This window comes from Solenopsis invicta, chromosome 4 (genome assembly GCF_016802725.1).
Source record: "Solenopsis invicta isolate M01_SB chromosome 4, UNIL_Sinv_3.0, whole genome shotgun sequence".
Classification (NCBI taxonomy): Eukaryota; Metazoa; Arthropoda; class Insecta; order Hymenoptera; family Formicidae; genus Solenopsis; species Solenopsis invicta.
Window position 1 is genome coordinate 16,507,846 of NC_052667.1, and position 4,904 is coordinate 16,512,749.

Below are 4,904 nucleotides of genomic sequence, written 5' to 3' on the forward strand. Positions count from 1 at the left end.
CCGCATTGTTGCTGCGATTATTCTTATTGTCATCATTATTATTATTATTACGATTATATTGTCATTATTCTTAATATTGTGATTATTCTTCTTATATTACCATTATTTTGATTAACTATTAATACCTATTATTATCAGAACATTAGTTACATACTGATGTTATTAATTAGCGAAAGTTATATTGAATTGGCTCTTGAACGAGTTGATCTTTTTCTTTTATTTTAGCATTTATTATGACAATGATCAGTTGAGTTTGTGAATTCAATAACTTCTTTCCGTTCATCTCCTTATTCCTTTTATTTCTAAGTTTTAATCAAATCTTCCCTCTCTCTTCTTGCTTGTATTAAAGCGCTTTCTTTTCTTCTTCTTGGACTTGCATTCCGTTCATTTTGAGTGATTCGAAACTCAAGTTTGAAATTGAGTGTTATCTCATGAAAGAAAAAAGAGGGAAACGAAACAGCAGAGGCGATTGATGAATATGTGAACCGAAAAGGAGAAAGAAAGAGAGAAGAACTTGAAGGGAGGCAGAGAGATAAAAAAACACTATCGGAATTTCGACAGCGTTAAATTAGACGTTACTTAGATTCCGTGATTGAGCGTATCGAGCAGAGTTAATTGTCTTTCGACGCGTTGCGTTTTCCTTTTTTTTCTTCCTAGCGCGCTCTCGCGTGTGTGCATGCGTGTGTGAATGTTAAATTCGTGTACATGTGTAAGCTCGACAATCGAAAACGAGCGAGCTACTCTTTATAAGGCGAGACAAGAGATTGAGAAAAAGGAAAGCCAATCGCAAGGACGATGCGCCGTTAAACATGTTAATCCTGCGATTCTCAGAGGAAATTATATCGCAGAAGTAATACGTGTCCTTGCGAATTTTACATTAAATCAATAAGGTATGAAAATCAAAGTTTGTTGTTGCAGAAAACAATGAGAATTGCTGCGATTGGCCTTTGTATGTCATTTGATTTATTAAAGATAACAATCTGTTGCAAACTTTCAAACTTTTTCATCTTCCCACATGCATATTACGAATCCTTTTTAAACATCCGTCGCGTGGTGCATTTCATTAGAATAATTATCGCTTTGTTACGCCGCAACATCGCAAGATATTTTTTATACATGTCATAAAATGAAATTTCCGTCGTAAAGAATACAATTTAAAATTCGATAAAAGCCTCTTTTTGTATTAAGCGCAAAGACAGTTAAATACGTGATACGATATGCATTCGCGGTGCATCGTCCTCGGTATAATAAAGACATTACGCAAAGAACTAGAAAAACGTTTAACATCATGGGGATAGGAGGGGTAGAGAATAAATAAGAAAACTATTAATTTCCATTCTAAAAACAACTGTATAACTGGAAAATCGATTTAAAAGAATATAAAATTATATGCGTTGATTAAAGATCAAGGTTTCAGAAAATTTAGATTCTAAAATCTCACATACTTAAATATATCGAAGAATTCGAATATTTTATAATTTTGTAGATTTTAAGCTTTTGTGGTTCAAATTTTGTTAGCATATTTTGCTGAATTTTAGTATATCAAGATTTGAGGTTGCTGCAAATTTGAAATTGAAATTTTAAAAGTCAAAATGACATCCAATGTGGTAACCAAATTTAAAAAAAAATGATAAATGTTTACATAACATCAGCACCCTCAAAAGTCAATGATCTTGACACATGTTGTCAAAGTCATGACCCTAGGTGATCTTCAAGAAGTTTTAGCTGTTGCTCGTTATTTGTTAAAAAATGATTAACAATAAAGTTAACAATGTAAATATATTTATAAAGATCAATGTAAATGTGTGTTTCTTAGCGAAGTAAGGTTTACCTGGAAGGACGCGGACCTAAAAAATATAAATAACGTTTCAATTAATCAGATTATCATTTCGGACTGGAAATGTATTCAATATCAATGGTATCAATCGCGACAAGAATTCGGATTGTATTAAGTTATATCTTTCAAATTTTGCCCTCCTGTACAGAGGGATTGGGTGAGGATTGTCCACCTTATAAGCGCTACAACATTATTTAATATTAAGGCTCCTGGCGCCTCAGCCGAGAACTTCGCGTTGACAGTAGCGTCGCGGACAATTTAAAACTAATGAGCGTGAAACGTGATAAATTAACCATGAACTTTTGTCGTCCATATAATTTTGATATTATGTGTTTTATTTATAAAATGTGACTTATCTCGTATTTATCAAATTCGTAAAAATGGACTGCAAGTAAAGTTTCTTTGAATTTTATACACAAATGCATATTTTTCATTCCTTTCATTAACTATATGTGTTTTCCTGTTTGAATAGGTTTCATATTTCCTCAAACTGCACGCTACTTTTTACGACTCTTTACTGACTATTAGATAGAAAAAGGATAGTCAAGGTTTATTTTTACAAGTGTTTTAAAGCTATTTCGTTATTCTTTTATCCAAATTCTCTTTATTTACAAATATCACGACGAAAACTTTTATATGTAATTTCTCGCTTATGACGTCACGACTTCAATATGGCCGCGATGAATAGACAGAAACCTTAAATAATATTCCTGAATATTTAATATTACGAAAAAGTATTATATGTCCACTTCTGATAATGTTATATGAATATTGCATGAATATTATAACTTTCAAATGTAATAGTTATAAAGTTCATGAATATTTTATGCATAATAATTTACATTAATTTTAGAATAAAAGTAATATTCGTAGAACATTTTCATAATATTCCATGGATATTAAAATAATACCACGAATATTATAAAATGGACATATCCCAGATGACACCTAAAAATTCTTAAAAGATTTGCTCAGCTAAAAAAGCAATGAGTTCTTTTTAATCTTTGGAAAGTGTCACGACAGAATTCATTTTGTGTTCCCAAAAGTACAACAGCGAATGTCAGTAAAAAAGAGTTCATATAACACTTCATAAAAAATTGAAATAATGAATATACGGTATTATCGGTCGAAAGCAGTTATTAGACCTCTTAGTGCTCAATAATTTTTTTTCTAGGTAAATTTATAAATATTTACAAAATTTTCTCAAAGCGCGCTGCAATTTTATTGAACTTATAACACAGGTTTAAAGAAAAATCCGAATGTAATATCACGAAATTAAATTGCTAATCAATTTAATTATTTATTTAATGCTTATACGCATCTCTACTATCCCTCCCAACCCCGAAAAACTGTAAAGAAATTATTGCGAAAAATATTACCCCGACCAGGGTTTGAACCTAAATCCCTCAACTATCTGGAAAGGGTGTCTTAGCCAGTTCGACCACCAAGGAACTTGGTAATATTCATCGCAATAATTTTTTTTACAGTGAAGTGCTATGATCCGTGAACACCTTATGTTAATACATATAATATATAACACTAATAGATCGCTTCAATATCATCAGCAGTAGCAGCATTACAATCCGGTATGGGACTCGATTTGCCGGCTCCTGACTCCTCAGCCGAAAACTCCGCGTTGACGGTAGCGACTTTTCGTCGCGGACAAAATTAGAACTAATACACGTGAAACGTGACAGATTGACGATGAAATGTTATCGTGCATGTCATTTTGTTATTATGTGTTTTATTGTGAAAATATGACTTGTCTTGTATTTACCAAATTCGTAAAAATGGACCGCGAATAAAATTTCTTTAAATTTTATACATAAAAATACATTTTTCACTCCTTTCAATAGCTATCCGAATGTTTTCCCGTCTGAATAGACGTCATTTTACATGCTTTTTACGACTATTTACTGACTGCTAGGCAAAAAAAGGATAATCGTGACCGATATATAGAAGTGTTTTAAAGCCATCTGATTAGTCTGTTTTATCCGAATTGGCATTATTTAGAAAGAGCACGTCGAACAAAATTACGTACCCATGTGTTTTCCTGTTTCAATAGCTTCACTTTACATGGTTTTTACAACTATTTACTGACTGTTAGGCGGAAAAAGGATAGTCGTGACCGATATTTAGAAGTGTTTTAAAGTCATCTGCTTAGTCTGTTTTATCCAAATTGGCTTTATTGACAAATGGCATGTCGGACAAAATTACATGTCATTTCACGCAATTTCTTGCTTCTGACGTCACGACTTCAATATGGCCACGGCGAGTACTCAGGAGCCTTAAGCCCGTGTCCCACTACGTATTGCAGATGCAGGTCAGATTGAGAATGCAAATCGCGAATTAGAATGCAGCCAATCAAAATCAGGTAACTTCAGATCCGGATTGCAAATCGTAGAATAGATGACTTTCTGTTTGCTGCATTCTAATTCGCGATCCGCAATCCTAATCCAATCCGCATCCGCAATACGTAGTGTGACACGGGCTTTAGGATATGTCTCCAGCAGGGTTGGGAAGTAACACGTTACTTGTAACGCCGTTACCGTTTTCGTTACTTTTTTATGGTAACGAGCGTTACATTTTTATATCTGTAACGGTAACGGTAACGTCGTTACATTTTTACAATAACGGTAACGAATTCAGCCGTTAGTTTATCGTTACTTTAGCTGGCAGTACCTATGTTTAATAAAATGTATGATGCGCCATTTTATGTTCGTTTTACATTCAGTGTCCAACATGCGCTTTACAAAATTCGGCCCAATAGTTGCCAGATTAAACAAATACCAACTTGTTTTGTGAATTTTTTTCTGATATTAAGAGATATTTCAATCAACTTCGATTAGTTTTAATCGACGGTTAACTCTATCAGCAGTATTGCTAACACCTCGTATTATATCCAAGCAATTTTTTACCATTTCTTTATAAATTTTTCTGCTATTTGTCTCAAAAACAGGTCACTTTGTATAGAAATATGTAATACAATTGCAGAGAAATTAGCAGAAAAATTTTAGTTATAGGAAAGCGTTTAAAAAATGTAAATTTTTTCTTTCCTAAATAGACC

At 32.9% G+C, this 4,904-nt stretch overlaps 1 protein-coding gene across 2 annotated transcripts in view; it reads left to right on the forward strand.

The window, feature by feature from the left end:
• Positions 1–991, forward strand: part of LOC105198064 (transcriptional activator protein Pur-beta) — a 121,281-nt gene extending 120,290 nt beyond the window's left edge. For both annotated transcript variants that reach the window (XM_011164708.3, XM_011164709.3), the window contains exon 7: positions 1–991. This exon is cut by the window's left edge and continues 5,616 nt beyond it. The gene's annotated coding sequence lies outside the window, so the exon portion shown is untranslated.
• The last annotated feature ends 3,913 nt before the right edge of the window (positions 992–4,904 follow it).